At 39.8% G+C, this 18,396-nt stretch overlaps 1 non-coding gene across 1 annotated transcript; it reads left to right on the top strand.

The window, feature by feature from the left end:
- The first annotated feature begins 5,792 nt into the window (after positions 1–5,792).
- Positions 5,793–5,901, top strand: LOC138438414 (U6 spliceosomal RNA). Its single transcript, XR_011256350.1, has one exon. It is a non-coding gene; the product is annotated as a U6 spliceosomal RNA (small nuclear RNA).
- The last annotated feature ends 12,495 nt before the right edge of the window (positions 5,902–18,396 follow it).

Raw genomic sequence — 18,396 nt, 5'->3', positions numbered from 1 at the left:
CAAGAACACTGGAGTGGGTTGCCATTTCCTTCTCCAGTGCATGAAAGTAAAAAGTGAAAATGAAGTCGATCAGCCGTGTCTGACTCTTAGCAACCCCATGGACTGCAGCCTACCAGGCTCCGCTATCCATGGGATTTTCCAGGCAAGGGTACTGGAATGTGGTGCCATTGCCTTCTCCGATGCATGTCTGAGGTTATTGATATTTCTCCCGGAAATCTTGATTCCAGCTTGTGCTTCATCCAGCCCAGTGCTTCTCGTGATGTAATCTGCATATAAGTTAAATAAGCACAGTGACAATATAGAGCCTTGACATACTCCTTTTCCTATTTGGAACCAGTCTGTTCCATGTCCAGTTCTAACTGTTGCTTCCTGACCTGCATACAGATTTTCTCGGGAGGCAGATCAGGTGGTCTGGTATTCCCATCTCTTTCAGAATTTTCCACAGTTTATTGTGATCCACACAATCAAAGGCTTTGGCATAGTCACTAAAGCAGAAATAGATGTATTTCTGGAACGCTCTTGCTTTTTTAATGATCCAGCAGATGTTGGCAATTTGATCTCTGGTTCCTCTGCCTTTTCTAAAACCAGCTTGAACATCTGGAAGTTCACAGTTCACGTATTGTTGAAGCCTAGCTTGGAGAATTTTGAGCATTACTTTGCTAGTGTGTGAGATGCAATCGTGTGGTAGTTTGAGCATTCTTTGGCATTGCCTTTCTTTGGGATTGGAATGAAAACTGACCTTTTCCATCCTGTGGCCACTGCTGAGTTTTCCAAATTTGCTGGCATATTGAGTGTGACATTTTCACAACATCATCTTTTAGGATTTGAAATAGCTCAACTCGAATTCCATCACCTCATCTAGCTTTGTTTGTAGTGATGCTTTCTAAGGCCCACTTGACTTCACATTCCAGGATGTCTGGCCCTAGGTGAGTGATCACACCATTGTGATTATCTGGGTCATGAAGAACTTTTTTGTACAATTCTTCTGTGTATTCTTGCCACCTCTTCTTAATATCTTCTACTTCTGTTAGGTCCATACCATTTCTGTCCTTTATCAAGCCCATCTTTGCATGAAATGTTCCCTTGGTATCTCTAATTTTCTTGAAGAGATCTCTAGTCTTCCCTATTCTATTGTTTTCCTCTATTTCTTTGCATTGATCGCTGAGGAAGGCTTTCTTATCTCTGCTATTCTTCGGAACTCTGCATTCAAATGAATATCTTTCCTTTTCTCCTTTGCTTTGGGTTTCTCTTCTTTTCACAGCTATTTGTAAGGCCTCCTCAGACAGCCATTTTGCTTTTTTGCATGTCTTTTTCTTGGGGATGGTCTTGCTCCCTGTCTCCTGTATAATGTCGCGAACCTCCATCCATAGTTCATCAGGCACTCTGTCAGATCTAGTCCCTTAAATCTGTTTCTCCCTTGCACTGTATAATTGTAAGGGATTTGATTTAGGTCATACCTGAATGGTCTAGTGGTTTTCCCTACTTTCTTCAATTTAAGTCTGAATTTGGCAATAAGGAATTCATGATCTGAGCCACAGTCAGCTCCCGGTCTTGTTTTTGCTGACTGTATAGAGCTTCTCCATCTTTGGCTGCAAAGAATATAGTTAATCTGATTTCGGTGTTGACCATCTGGTGATGTCCATGTGTAGAGTCTTCTCTTGTATTGTTGGAAGAGGGTGTTTGCTATGACCAGTGCATTCTCTTGGCAGATTTCTATGAGCCTGTGCCCTGCTTCATTCTGTACTCCAAGGCCAAATTTGCCTGTTACTGCAAATGTTTCTTAACTTCCTACTTTTGCATTCCAGTCCCCTATAATGAAAAGGACATCTTTTGGGGTATTAATTCTAGAAGGTCTCGTAGATCTTCATAGAACCGTTTAACTTCAGCTTCTTCAGCATTACTGGTCGGGGCATAGACTTGGGTTACTGTGATATTGAATGGTTTGCCTTGGAGACAAACAGAGATCATTCTGTCATTTTTGAGATTACATCCAAATACTGCATTTCGGACTCTTTTGTTGACTATGATGGCTACTCCATTTCTTCTAAGGGATTCTTGCCCACATTAGTAGATACAATGGTCATCTGAGTTACATTCACCCATTTCAGTCCATTTTAGTTTGCTGATTCCTAAAATGTCAACATTCACTCTTGCCATCTTCTGTTTGATCAGTTTCAATTTGCCTTGATTCATGGACCTAACATTCCAGGTTCCTATGCAATATTACTCTTTACAGCATCAGACCTTGCTTCTATCACCAGTCACATCCACAGCTAGGTGTTGTTTTTGCTTTGGCTCCATGTCTTCATTCTTTCTGGAGTTATTTCTCCACTGACCTCCAGTAGCATATTGGGCATCTACCGACCTGGGGAGTTCATCTTTCTGTGTCCTATCTTTGTGCCTTTTCATACTGTTCATGGGGTTTTCAAGCCAGGAATACTGAAGTGGTTTGCCATTCCCTTCTCCAGTGGACCACATTTTGTCAGAACTGTCCACCGTGACCCATCCATCTTGGGTGGCCCTACATGGCATGGCTCATAGTTTCATTGAGGTAGACAAGGCTGCGGTCCATGTGATTAGATTGGTTAGTTTTCTGAGATGTGACCCCATGGACTGTAGCCTACCAGGTTCCTCCGTCCATGGGATTTTCCAGGCAAGAATACTGGAGTGGGTTGCCATTTCCTTCTCCAGGAGATCTTCCCAACTCAGGGACTGAACCTGAGTCTTCTGCATTGTAGGTAGACGTTTTACCATCTGAGCCACCAGGAAGTCCACCTATGAATTATACCAGGTTAAAATGCAGTTCTCACACCCCTCAGGTGGTAAGGAAACCCAGCCTTGCTGAACGTTGCTATTATACTCAGGGTTTACTTAACTTATAGTAGGGTTAGAGTCAATATGTACTAGTATTAAACTTAATTTTCTTTGGACAGCTCAAATCAAACTGTTAATTTAAATGACTTAAGAGGTAGGGATTTCCCTGGTGGTCCAATGACTGAGACTCAGTGCTCCCAATGTAGGGGTCCTGGATTCGCTATCTGGTCAGGGAACTAGATCCCACGTGTCGTAAGTGTAAGATCCCACATATGACAACGAAGATTGAAGATCCCATGTGCTACAACCAAGATCTGGTGCAGCCAAATAAATATTTTTAAAAGGATTGAGAAGTAAAACTCAGGGAGCATGTTTAAAAAGAAGTAGGTTTTTAAGGTCACTGTGAGTGACCTTTGAGCTTATTGCAGATGAGTTGTTCAGCAACAGTAAGTTCTTAGATACAGAAAATGCTAACTAGCTTGTCACTAAAACATGAGAAGAGCTAAAGAAGGAAGGCATAAATTATATCCTGCATAATTTAACTTAGGTGAGATAAAGAAATTACACACTTCCCGGTTAGCCGGAAATGCCTTTAAAACTCAGAAACAGTTTGTAATTCATGCAAATAATCAGTTATTTAACTCAATTAGAATCTCTTTTGCACTACTTTGTCCGTACAGCCTTAGGCCCTTGACAAATTGCTTGATTGGATTGACTGTTGGTGATTGGTGTAGGCGGCAGCCATGAACTCCCATTGACACAACTCACAGGGAACTACAGGGTTATCCTAGAGTGGGAGAGAGGTTCATGGACAGTCTCAGGAAACTGATAGGCAAGGCCCTTTAGCCCCAAATTGCCTTTTTTAGTTTTAAATCTCATTGCTGACCTATATAATATAATTTATAAGATATTTTGCCGGATGATGAAGGGGCTAGAAAACTATATGAGCTGGTTTCTGTTTTCTCAAAGCTTGCAGTTAAGTTGAGGAAACAAGGCACATACCCAGGAGAGACTCCAAGGCACATCTAAAGCGTTACTCACTCAATCGTGTCTAACTCTTTGTGGCCTCGTGGCCTGTAGCCCTCCAGCTCCTCTGTCTGTGAAATTCTCTGGGCAAAAACCCACTGGAGTGGGTTGCCATTCGATTCTCCAGGGGATTTTCCTGACCCAGGGATCAAACCTGGGTCTCCAGCATGGCGGGCAGATTCTTTACCATCTGAGTCACCAGGGAAGCCCCACAGTGCACATCTAACATATATGTAATAACAGCAGCCACTTAAATAACAGGCCGTATACTGTGCTAACCACTACAAGGGTCATGTCAGTAAATTCTGACAGAAACCCCCTAACAGAGGCATTATTATTACTGTGGCCATGGTACACTTAAAGAAAGTCTAGGAGAAGTTAAGAGACCTGCCCTAGAGCCACAATTAGTAAACTGGAAAGCCAGGACTGGAACCCAAGAATCTGATTCCAAAGCCAGTACTTTTCATCAAGAAGAATGATGATTTAAGTGTTATTTACTGCCGAAGACATACGGATCAAATTTAGAGTCACTTATGATATTCATTCACTAATTTCTAACAGGCTTATACCTGTAACTCTGGGAAGGCATAAATAATCACTTTTTTCGCTGGTATAAGGAAATTCAATTCGCTTCCATAGGAAATTACAAATATACTGTTTTAGTGTTCATTTAAAAATGTAATTTCTATAGACAAGGCCCAGAAATCATAAAGTCTCACCATTTTCAGATGGATGCATCGTTTTGAACAACTAGAGATGCAAATGATAAGATTTTATGCCCAAACTCAATTTCCAAAATTGCTGTTTTGCTGAATACACAAAATTTTGTTTCCTGCCTTAGCTTCTGCAACAGTCAAAGCCTTCCTCTTACCTGTGAACAATATTTCCAAAGGATTGGAACCCTAGAGATGTGTTTTAAATAAGGCACATTTAACATGAAGAGATTCTCTGGTAGCTCAGCTGGTAAAGAATCTGCCTGCAATGCAGGGGACCCCGGTTCAATTCCTGGGTTAGGAAGATCCCCTGGAGAAGGGAACAGCTACCCACTCCAGTATTCTGGCCTGGAGAATTCCGTGGACTGCATAGTGCATGGGGTTCCAAAGAGTCAGACACAACTGAGCGACTTTCACTTTAACGTGAAATCCAGCTTCAAACAAAGTCCATTCAGAGATATTTCAGTTATTAATAGTTCCTATGAAAGTTTGTCAAATCCAGAGTATACTGTTTGTGATACCATTTTCCTTGTAAGAGATCACCAAGAATGAGCACTATGGTGCTATTACCAAAATTAACCCCTTTAATTCAGTCCACATTTGGTTAGTTTTGGTGAAAAGAAACCACTGTTCCAGGAGTATGCACCGTGCAGGAAGTGCATCAAAGCACTATTACCTAACTGTGCAGTCAAGTGTAACCACAATGGTATTCTATTTCAGATGCTGTCACCTGGCACATCTGCTTTGGGCTGGAGTTGCCACTGTGTTTGGTCTCTTAAAAAAAAAAACAAACAAACAGTAATTTGTGACAAATCTGCAAAATGAATACATTGACCCTAGAAGGATATGTGGTATATGACCAGTGACAGGTCATATTCTTGTTATCAGTTATAGCCACTTACCCCTAGTCTTAGCAACAATATTGACATTATTTTTACCTTCCTGTCTGACTCATGTGAGCTGATAGTGTTTAGGTATCTTTAAAAATAACTGTAATAAATAGAGTAAAATCATAGCATCTGTTCACTGTTTAGAATAAGTAGAATTTATCAAAATAAATTCATCTTGCATATGAAAATAGAGGTAAAGCAAAATTAACCATGTGATCACTTCGGCAGCTGCTGCTGCTAAGTCGCTTCAGTCGTGTCCGACTCTGTGTGACCCCATGGATGGCAGCCCACCAGGCTCCTCCATCCCTGGGATTCTCCAGGCAAGAGTACTGGAGTGGGTTGCCATTGCCTTCTCCACCCTTCGGCAGCACATACACTAAAATTGGAACCATACAGAGAAGATTAACATAGCCCTGTGCAAGGATAACATGCAAATTCATGAAGCATTCCATATTTTTGAGAGAGTGGACATATGTATACCAATGACTGATTCATGTTGATGTATGGCAGAAAGCCACACAATATGGTAAAGCAATTATTCTTCAATTTAAATGAATTTTTAAAAATTTAACCAGTAGCTGTTAACATTTAACAAAATGGTATTAAGTGCTACAGATCACCCCAATAATTAGTGATCCGTAGCATGCAATACCTTTTTGTTAAATATGAGCTCTCAGTTCTTTTTAAATTTGAGTGAACAAATATCCTGGATATGGCCCACCCCACCCCATCAAGGAAGTTTTTCATAAGGAATTTACTAATAACCTCATCCTTTTCTGATCTTTGATGGCCAATAAAAAATGACAAGGAATGCTAACAATAACACATAAACTAAGTATAGTTTTTTGTGTTTTTTTGTTTTTGTTTTTGACCTCACTGTGTGGCATGTGGGACTTTAGCTCCCCAACCAGGGATTGAATCCATGCACCCTGCAATGGTAGCTCAAAGTCTTAAGCATGGGACCACCAGGGATGTCCCTAAACTAGACTTTTTAGACCTCAGTTTTTTGACCTTTGCTGTCTAGCTTTCTTGGCCTGGCAATGTCTTTCATTCTAAACGTTGTTCAGTCGCTAAGTAGTGTCCGACTCTTATGTGACCCTGATTGACTGCAGCATGCCAGGCTTTTCTGTCCTTCACTATCTTCTGGAATTTGCTCAAAGTCATGTCCATTGAGTCAGTGATACCACCCAACCATCTCATCCTCTGTTGCCCCCTTCTCTTGCCGTCAGTCTTGCCCAGCATCAGGATCTTTTCCAATGAATCAGCTCTTTACATCAGGTGGCCAAAGTATTGGAGCTTCAGCATCAGCACTTCCAGTGAATATTCAGGGTTGATTTCTTTTTAGAATCGACTGCTTTGATCTCCTTGCTGTCCAAGGGACTCTCAGGAGTCTTCTCCAGCACCACAATTCGAAAGCATCAATTCTTCAGCACTCAGCCTTCTTTAATGTCCAGCTCTTACATCCAAACATGACTGCTGGAAAAACCATAGCTTTGACTATACAGACCTTTGTCAGCAAAGTGATGTTTCTGCTTTTTAATATGCCATCTAGGTTTGTCATAGCTTTTTTCCCAAGGACTAAGCGTCTTTTAATTTCATGGCTGCAGTCACATGTTAGGGGACATTTTAATCAAAAACAACAGATTTTAAACAGAATTGTATAACTGTTTCTCTTGTTGCTGTTTATTTTTCCAAACCATTGCACCGCTTTCCCCACTGCCACCTATAAGACCAGAAAATTAATAGGCCACCTTTATTTTAAGACAAAAGAAAGGGGTCTTGCCCATACATCATCCTCCCAGCACTGCATCCTCAGGAACCACAGGTCAGCTGCTGGGTTTGGCCTAGACCTGTGCTGTCCAATACAGTGGTCACTAGTGACGAACGGCTATTTAATTTAAATAGATAAAAATGTAAAGTTCAGTTTCTGAGTCATACCAGCCATACTTAAATGATCAGTGCCCCAAGTACAATTGGCTGCAGCTTTGGATAGTACTGGACTGAAGTGTAACATAGAAGATGACTGTGTCTTTTTCATCTTTGTGTCTTTAAAACCTAAAACATTGCCTGGTATGTAGGAGGCACTAACTAGACATTTCTTGATCTAAATCAAGCTTCTCTTTCACATAGCTCTTGAAAAAAATCACAAAAAATCATGTGAACTTTGCAAATTATGACTATGCAGGTGTCTCAAAGACTGATTTATAATTTGATGTGCTCCTTACCAGTATTTGAAATAAGATCATTTGTAAGATATAATTGTTTTTCAAACAACTAAATAATTAGCTCATTTTGTGCACTGAATGTACCAAGATGTGTATTATTTAAATATGTAAAGCAACAATTTTATTAAATGTAAGAGAGGCATATTTAGTAAAAGGTTTCCTATTGTGGATATTTTTCAAAAGTATAAAATTCCTCTCCCAAAATGAGTAGTCACTCTGATTTATCTTTCAGAATACCTTTATATGAAAATCAAGATTTGTACTGAATTGAGAATTAGGCAAACAAAAAAAGTTTTCTTTAAAGTTGCTATCATAAGCATCTAATGTTGAAAACTTTGTAGGATAAAATTATTATAACTAATTATAAATAACCAGCACTGTGTAGCACTTTACTGTGTATAAAGCAATTTCACATACTTGGCATCATTTGATTCTCACAGAAACCTTATGAGGTAGCACAGGTCCTTACTGCCTCCATTTGTCAGATGAAGTTCAGAAAGACTAATCTTTTGTCTCTAAATTCCCATAATCTTTTCATTATACCAATGAGGACAAATGAACTATCTGTGGTGATTAGATTGGAAATGGAACTTTTAATTTTTCTGCTCTATTTAGATGGACTTACTTTGCTGGAAATATAATTTTTAAAACAACATACAATTTCTGTGATCTAAAACTATTATTTGACACATCTGAAAAATATATATATTATATATGAAAGTGAAAGTGAAGTTGCTCAGTCGTGTCCGACTCTTTGCAACCCCGTGGACTGTAGCCCACCAGGCTTCTCCGTCCATGGGATTCTCCAGGCAAGAATACTGGAGTGGGTTGCCATTTCCTTCTCCAGGGGATCTTCCCAACCCAGGGATCGATCACAGGTCTCTCGAATTACAGGCAGACGCTTTAACCTCTGAGCCACCAGGGAAGCCCATATATTATATATATGTATATATAATATATATATATGTCTCAACACTTGTTTCAGAGAAGGCGTTCAATAAATATTTGCTAAGTCAATGAAAAATTTGTGGTCCTAAAAACAAATTGAGCAGATCATATCAGTCAAAGTTAGGATGCAGAGAACAGAATACACTCCAGTTAGTAATACACTTGAAAAGAATAATTGAGAATATTAAGGGAGCAATTCTCAAAACCACACCTCAGAGCTAACACCAAAAGAGCTATGCTCCTCTTTTTTGAGAAGCTTGACATCTTCAGAACTACGGGATTGCAGCCATTGTCTGGAAGCTACCAGAATCAAGAAGCTGCCGCTTCCTCAGCGAGCTCCAGAATCACACTATACCACCTGAACTAGCAATCTGAACTAGCAAAATGGACGCACCACCCATGCTTCCTAACGTTCACAAAACTAATGACTGAACAATGACACCTCTGGTAACTCTGCTACAGAAGAAAGAATTGCCTCCACATCTGTACCTATCAGAGAAACAGCTTTCCAAATCTTACATAGAAGCGTTTGTTGAAACCTACATACTTCCATAATATAAGAGCTGAAACAGAGTCTAGAGAATGTCTGCCATCCAGGAAGCATACCTGAAGCTTGAAGGAGATGACTGTTGGGTGCGAGCCTGTTTATCTTCCATACTCAAATGAATGTTTGGTTTAAGTAGACCATGCATTTTGTGCACATTTCACAGAATACTGAATATATATATATATATATATATATATAAAATACTCTCTCTATATATACTTTCTATATAGAGAGAGCTCCATGCTGCCAGAAAAGTTACAAGATCAAATCTCAGATCCCAGTCAGGCCATTTTAGCACAACTTCTTGAAAGGTAAAAAGCATGTTAATGATTATCTATTTTGCCTCCCAGCTGTCTAGTAATATTATCCACTGTTTTCTAGATCAGTGCTCTCAAAGTTTAATGTGTACATAAATCACCTGGGAATCTTATAATAATGCAGATTCTGATCCAGTAAATTGTGATAGAGCTGTGATTCGGCATTTCTAACAAGCTCCCAGGTGATGCTGCTGCTGATGATGTGAAGACTACATTTTGAATAGCATTTTATCAGCCCTCTCCAACCAGGTTGCGCACTGAATGGAGTGCGCTGAGATGATTCCCTTCAATCCTTGGGGCAGTTAGGTTAAGCTATGTGCAGGCAGAGCCTCCAGGTTAGATGGCTGTACCTTACATCATTGTGCAATAGACATATTAATATTTTCTACCTATAATGCTCAAAATTCTCCAAGCCAGGCTTCAGCAGTACATGAACCGTGAAATTCCAGATGTTCAAGCTGGTTTTAGAAAAGGCAGAGGAACCAGAGATCAAATTGCCAACATCCACTGGATCATGGAAAAAGCAAGAGAGTTCCAGAAAAACATCTATTTCTGCTTTATTGACTATGCCAAAGCCTTTGGCTGTGTGGATCACAATAAACTGTGGAATATTCTGAAAGAGATGGGAATACCAGACCACCTGACCTGCCTCTTGAGAAACCTATATGCAGGTCAGGAAGCAACAGTTAAAACTGGACATGGAACAACAGACTGGTTCCAAATAGGAAAAGGAGTACGTCAAGGCTGTATATTGTCACCCTGCTTATTTAACTTATATGCAGAGTACATCATGAGAAATGCTGGGCTGGAAGAAGCACAAGCTGGAATCAAGATTGCTGGGAGAAATATCAATAACCTCAGATATGCAGATAACACTGCCCTTATGGCAGAAAGTGAAGAGGAACTAAAAAGCCTCTTGATGAAAGTGAAAGAGGAGAGTGAAAAGTTGGCTTAAAGCTCAACATTCAGAAAACAAAGATCATGGCATCTGGTCCCATCACTTCATGGGAAATAGATGGGGAAACAGTGGAAACAGTGTCAGACTTTATTTTGGGGGTCTCCAAAATCACTGCAGATGGTGACTGCAGCTATGAAATTAAAAGACGCTTACTCCTTGGAAGGAAAGTTATAACCAACCTAGACAGCATATTAAAAAGCGGAGACATTACTTTGCCAACAAAGGTCCGTCTAGTCAAAGCTGTGGTTTTTCCAGTGGTCATGTATGGATGTGAGAGTTGGACTGTGAAGAAAGCTGAGCGCTGAAGAATTGATGCTTTTGAACTGTGGTGTTAGAGAAGACTCTTGAGAGTCCCTTGGACTGCAAGGAGATCCAACCAGTCCATAAAGGAGATCAGTCCTGGGTGTTCATTGCAAGGACTGATGCTGAAGCTGAAACTCCAATACTTTGGCCACCTGATGCAAAGAGTTGACCCACTAGAAAAGATCCTGATGCTGGGAGGGATTGGGGGCAGGAGGAGAAGGGGACGACAGAGGATGAGATGGCTGGATGGCATCACTGACTCGATGGACATGAGTTTGAGTGAACTCTGGGAGTTGGTGATAGACAGGGAGGCCTGGGGTACTGCAATTCATGGGGTCGCAAAGAGTCGGATACGACTGAGCGACTGAACTGAACTGATACTGTGATGTGGGAAAAATACTTGAATAAACATTTCCATTATTGAATCTTGGTCAAGTATTGACCTATATATGCTCATTTTGGAACCTGAGTCATAGGTAGTTTTTAAAATATTAAATATTCTTTCAACAAACTAATAAAACTAAAAATAGCAATAATCAACTTATGTATCACTAGATCAACTCTTGTAATAAAGATTTTTTATTGAAGTATAGTTGATTTACATTTTGTAATGTTTACAGTGAGAAAAGAATATATTAATATAGCAAGTTATCTTTGTCCAAAAGCAGTTTTAAGTTGGTCTCAGCTGTTCTGCCAATGACACCAAAATGACCATAGGAAGGGAGAAGAAAGTCAATCCGCTTGACTGTTTCCATAGTACTATGCTTTTTGCAGAAAAGAAGTGAAAATTTGCAAAAATGGTTTCTCTGCAAATTCCAATGTGTAATCTATAATTAAGACATTTTATGTTTATATGTTTGGGGATATTGTTTTTGTGGTTTTGGGGGGAGGTTGTTTGAGGTTTTTGTTTTGTTTTGGTTTTTGGTTTTGTCCTGCAAACAGTAAGACAAACTCTAGTCATTTTAAACTAGGTAAGGCAACCATTCTACCTAATCAGATTGAGTTCTTTTCACAAGTGGTAACATTTCAACTACTCCTTAAACAACCCTTTTATACTCCGTTTCTCAAACCTATCAACCAGCTAGATGTGGAGTAATAAAGGGGTAATTTCTGGGTGAGCAAAGAAGGGAATTTTATAATCACAACCTTACATGGAAAGCTGTCTTATATGTACCATGGTGTGGGGTTCTGAATGGTCAGGGCACCTTGGGTATTGTATGCCCAGGGAAGAAGGGCAAAGAAAGCTAAGACTACCAAAGACAAATTTCCCTTACTTCACAACTTTAAAAGATTAACTCTGCCAGGTGTTGTAGTGGAGAAGGAATGTTGGCTTGCCAGTGACCTCTAGATGATCACGCCCTTGAAGCTCTAATGCTTCAGCCACCTGATGTGAAGAGCTGACTCATTGGAAAAGCCCCTGATGCTAGGAAAGACTGAAAGCAGGAGGAGAAGGGGACAACAGAGGATGAGATGATTGGATGGCATACGGACTCAATGGACATGAGTTTGAGCAAACTCCAGGAAATAGTGAAGGACAGGGAAGCCCGGCGTGCTGCAGTGCATGGGGTTGTAAAAAGTCGGACCTGACTGAGCAACTGAGCAACAACAGTCTTAGAGATTCAAATAAGAAAGAGAAGAATGGGTTAAAGAAAACATTCTACAAATGAAATGGATCGAATCAAGTATGTATTGATTGCTGTTTATCTCCTGGTATTTTAGAGGGATCAAGTTCTGTCATGCCAGACTTCATAGTTCACTAGTGGGACAGATTCAGTGATTCATAATCCAGTTAATATCATTGCCACATTTGGAAAGAATGCTTATTTATAGACACTCATAAGTACAAATTCAGTTCTCTTCTGCATTTTCAGCTAGGCATACAACCACCCAGCTAAAGACTTCATTTCCCAGCCTCCCTTTGTAGCTAAACATGGCCACATGAGAAAATTCTTACCAGTGGAATATAAGTAGAAATGATGGTGCAACTTCTGCACCATTGGTTTAAAAAGAAACTGTTTGACTTTCATGACCTTTCTTTCTTTTTCCTATATGGCTGGAGTATAGATGTGCTGCCAAGCTAGCTTTAACCATGCACAACACTAAAAGAGCAGAATAGCAAATTAAAGGCACCTTGTCCTGGAATAGGGGGAGCAGCGCCACCCCCATGTACTTACAGACTGTTACAGGACAGAGGCAAACTCCTATTTTGCTTGTGTGCTTTATTTGGTGACCTGTTGTTTATGGCAGTTTCTAGACTAAACCTAGTGTATCCATGTTAGACCCTCAGGGAGGGAAACTGGATTGCTGGAAATCCCAGTTTGAAAAAATATTTTATATATTCTTTTATAATTTTCAGCTTCTGTGCTGTGTATATGTATTCCCTAGTTATTAAAAATTCATCAATCAGTTAATTAATTTTTAATGCCTTTGTGTCCCTGCTAAACAAAAACCAATGTTATCTTGCTGCTGCTGCTGCTGCTGCTGCTGCTGCTGCGTCACTTCAGTCGTGTCCGACTCTGTGCAACCCCTTAGACGGCAGCCTACCAGGCTCCCCTATCCCTGGGATTCTCCAGGGAATAACACTGGAGTGGGTTGCCATTTCCTTCTCCAACGCATGAAAGTGAGAAGTGAAAGTGAAGTCGCTCAGTCATGTCTGACTCTTTGCGACTCCATGGACTGCAGCCCACCAGGCTCCTCTGCCCATGGGATTTTCCAGGCAAGAGTACTGGAGTGGGGTGCCATTGCCTTCAGTTATCTTGCTAGAGAGTGCTTTTTCATCCTGGCCAAGAGGAAGAGGAATGTATTTGTTCCCAGATCTTTAATATGTTGGCTTCTACCACCAACCTTAGCAGATATTTCTAGCAGAGTCTGATAGCAAGGGCAACAATTCTTAAATCATAGTATAATGATAACTATAAGAACTAATCATAACATGAATGCTAATGGTTTTATGAGATCACCAACCTTTCTATGCTATCATCAGCCCCAATAAAGTCAGACACATTCAGTTAATTACTTCATGTGTTACTACTCTTACCCCTCTTTGTCCATTCAACAAATGTTTATAATAATGTACATTTTCAACCTGATGTTATGGTGGGCACTAAAGATACGAAGATGAATAAGACCCCATCACAGCTGTCTCTGGATCCATGTATATATACAGGTGTGTGTTTCTTTTTTTTGGCCAACATGTGGCATGTGGGATCTTAGTTCCCTGACCAAGGATTGAAACCCTGCAGTGGAAGCATGGAGTATTAACCACTGAACCGTGAGAGAAGTCCCAGTACTTATATTTTAGAGAAGGCTAAGGCACATGGTTATCTTTTCCTCCCATGGGCTTAAGTGATATTTCATAAAACAGTGAGGAAGATAACATGGGGAAAGAGAAATCCTCTGCTCCTGAAATCACATTGCCTATTCAAAAGCTAAAACTGTCAGATAAAATCCTCACCCAGCACCATTACATCCCACTTACAAAATCAGAGCATTAGAAACTGTAATTAAAGGCAAACTTTAATTCTTTAATAAGCTATTAATAATGAATGTGTTTTGCTAAGTTAATGTTTATAAGGTCCCTATACCAAGTTTGAGCCATAAAATAATACCATTTATCAAAGTAATTTTACTCATAATAATATAAGTTTCATCCAAACAAATTTAAAAGCTATGTCCATGAAGATGCTCACATTATCTATATCTGAGAGTGGGGAATCATTTACATAAATTATGATTGTCAAATAGATAAAATGAGGAATAACTCTAAGAATCTTGTTACAAAAAAGGATGCATTATTTAACAGTTTTGAAAAGCATAATACAAATGTGTGTGTATGTATGAGGGTTTCTTAATCTTGGGACTGTTGACGTTTTGGACTGGATCATTCATTTTTTTGAGAGGGGCCTGTACTTTGTAGCATGTTTACCAGCATCCCTGTCTTCTACCCATGAGATGCCAGTAGTGCACTCCTGTCCCTAGTAAAGACAATCCAATGTCTCCAGACATTTCCAACTGTCTCCCAGGGGGAGTGGGAATCACCTCTTGTTGAGAATCCTTATTAGATGAACTACATATATAGTATATATTTCTGTGATCACAGTTATGTAAAATATATGCACAGAGAGACAAAGCTAGAATGAAATTTGGGAGATTTTTAAAGGCATTTTTAATAGGATGATGAAGTTTTTGAAGCTTTTAAACATTCTCTTTAATATTTTTGAAATGAAAATATTAAGTGTTAAAATTAAGGACTGTTATGATTCATAAAATCTAAGGAATTTAAATCATTAAAGATTATTATATTGATACATTTCACTATTAGAAATAATGTTTATCTCCCCACTATAAGCATATCATCAAAAGAAACTTTATTTAGATGGTTACAAAATCATTTTTTAAAAACTCGTAAAGCCAAATTGATATGTGATTCAGATGAAGAAGGACAGAATGACTCATTAATACTGGATGTGATTCTGATTCTGCAGAATGCTTCTTGACTTAGTCCACATTCAGAGTTGCCATAATTTCAAAGGAAAGGAACTTCATACAAGAAAAAAGTGAATTCAGAATTATTCCATCACCAATCTCCATCACTGGATTTGAGTAAGAACTTAATGTATGTTTGACTTCAATGAGAAAGTTACTGAAAACATTTTGACGATGCCCAATTTTGAAAAAAAAAAAAGTATTAGGAGTTATAGCATATAACAGTTGCAGAATAAATGGGGAAACAATGGAAATAATGACAGACTTTATTTTCTTGGGCTCCAAAATCATTGCAGATGGTGACTGCAGGTATGAAAATAAAAGATGCTTGCTCCTTGGAAGAAAATCTATGACAAACCTAGACAACATATTAAAAAGCAGAGATGTCACTCTGCTGCCAAAGATCTGTATAGTCAAAGCTATGGTTTTTCAAGTAGTCACATATGGATGTGAGAGTTGGACCATAAAGAAGGCTGAGTGCCCAACAATTGGTGCTTTTGAACTGTGGTGTTGGAGAAGACTCTTGAGAGTCCCTTGGACTGCAAGGAGATCCAACCATTCAATCCTAAAGGAAATCAGTCCTGAATATTCATTGGAAGGACTGATGCTAAAGCTGAAACTCCAGTACTTTGGCCACCTGATGTGAAGTACTGACTCATTTGAAAGACCCTGATGCTGGGAAAGATTGAAGGCAGGAGGAGAAGGGGACGACAGAGGATGAGATGGGTGGCATCACTGACTCACCATCGATGATAGATGGCATCACCGACTCAATTGTCATGAGTTTGATGGACATGAGTTTGAGCAAGTTCTGGTAGTTGGTGATGGACAGAGAAGCCTGCCATGATGCAGTCCATGAGATTGCAAAGAGTTGGACACGACTGAGCACCTGAAATGAACCGAACTTACAGCGTTCATTCTATCATTTAATGGAAATGAGCACAAGAAATAGAACTTCCGTTTATGAATGTGTGCTGAGCAGCACGGCCAGTATAGAACACAGAACAAAGAGCGTAGGCTATTCAGCCACTGTAGGATTAGGAAAGAATAAAACCATTGTCATCATGTACATAGCCATTCTGTTCCCTGCTCCATTAGTACGGGATGATTAAAAGCTAATTTTGGAAGTCTCAATGACATTATTCTGAAAAGCGCTCTATCTGAAAAGCAGGTGATCCAGTGGACCTCCACTTTGGCAAAGAGAATGATGGTTCTGGGGCATATATTTGAATCTGTAAACAAACATAGGTGTTGACTGGCGGTTTGGGTGATTTGAAAACTGAGGAAGAAAGGAAAAGAGAGCAGATTGTGAACAAGAATCTGTCAGACCCAAGTAACAAAGAACAGAGTGGGCTGGGGATATTGTCTTCATTTCTGAGTGAGTGGAGCAAAGCAAGTACAGTAAGTGCTGTGTGGAATTCAGCAGACGAAAAGCAGAATTTATCTGGTGAGTTCCAGCAACAGGGTTGGTGACTCCTTCAAACAGATTTTGAACAAGGGACTTCCACCAGGAGATTAGAGCAAGACAGGAACATGAGCAGGTTTGTTCCTAAGTGCATGCAAAATACCCAGTCACAACTCCCAAATTAACTGGTGAAGATTTTGTGAGAGGAAGTTACTGAAGTCTTTTGGGTACGCGTTTATTATTGATGTGACTCTTTTGGTTCCCATAGGCTAATAGGTGTGAGAACACTCAGACTATACCTAGTTAACAAAAAATATCTTGCAGTTCCAGTTTTATATTTGTTAGGTATTCCTCACTTTATAAAATAAATATTTCAGAAAAGTTGACTATTTTCTCATAGGTAAAATTCTTTTTTTCTTGTAGGTAGCCATTTTTAGGTATAATTTACATACATGGAACCATTATATTCTTTTTCAGGCAGGAAAAAATTGGATTAAAAACTTGATAAGAAGAGCACTGAGACGAAGACTAGGTTGGAGAAGTCTGGGTGTTGAGAAGTCAATAGGGGCATATCATCTACTCTACAATTATTCCTCCTCTGATAACCACTGCCATGGTCTCCATGTTCACAGCTACCAATTTTTTAAGCTCATATTTATGAAGCCTAAAAATGAGGCTGTAATAGCAACCTTTCTACAGGTGCTATGGTCATCACACTAAATTAAACTTTACGTAATTATTTCTTCAGTTCAGTTCAGTTGCTCAGTCGTGTCTGACTCTTAGCAACCCCATGAACCGCAGCACGCCAGGCCTCCCCGTCCATCCAACTCCCAGAGTCCACCAAAACCCATGTCCATCGAGTCGATGATGCCATCCAACCATCTCATCTCTGTGTCCCCTTCTCCTCCTGCCCTCAAACTTTCCCAGCATCAAGGTCTTTTCAAATGAGTCAGCTCTTCTCATCAGGTGGCCAAAGTATTGGAGTTTCAGCTTTAGCATCAGTCCTTCCAATGAATATTCAGGACTGATTTCCTTTAGGATGGACTGGTTGGATCTCCTTGCAGTCCAAGGGACTCTCAAGAGTCTTCTCCAACACCACAGTTCAAAACATCAATTCTTCGGCACTCAGCTTTCCTTATAGTCCAACTCTCACATCCATACATGACTACTAGAAAAACCATAGCCTTGACTAGATGGACCTTAGTCAGCAAAATAATGTCTCTGCTTTTTAATATGCTGTCTAGGTTGGTCATAACTTTGCTTCCAAGGAGTAAGTGTCTTTTAATTTCATGGCTGCAATCACCATCTGTAGTGATTTTGGAGCCCAGAAAAATAAAGTCAGCCGCTATGTCCACTGTTTCCCCATCTATTTCCCATGAAGTGATGGGACCAGATGCCATGATCTTCGTTTTCTGAATGTTGAGCTTTAAGCCAACTTTTTCACTCTCCTCTTTCACTTTCATCAAGAGGCTCTTTAGTTCTTCTTCACTTTCTGCCATAAGGGTGGTGTCATCTGCATATCTGAGGTTATTGATATTTCTCCCGGCAATCTTGATTCCAGCTTGTGCTTCCTCCAGCCAAGCATTTCTCATGATGTACTCTGCATATAAGTTAAATAAGCAGGGTGACAATATACAGCCTTGATATACTCCTTTCCCGATTTGGAACCAGTCTGTTGTTCCATGTCCAGTTCTAACTGTTGCTTCCCGACCTGCATACAGGTTTCTCAAGAGGCAGGTCAGGTGGTCTGGTACTCCTATCTCTT

Source organism: Ovis canadensis, chromosome 3 (assembly GCF_042477335.2).
Source record: "Ovis canadensis isolate MfBH-ARS-UI-01 breed Bighorn chromosome 3, ARS-UI_OviCan_v2, whole genome shotgun sequence".
NCBI lineage: Eukaryota > Metazoa > Chordata > Mammalia > Artiodactyla > Bovidae > Ovis > Ovis canadensis.
Note: the sequence above shows the minus strand (reverse complement) of the source record. Positions and strands in the feature narration are given on the sequence as shown.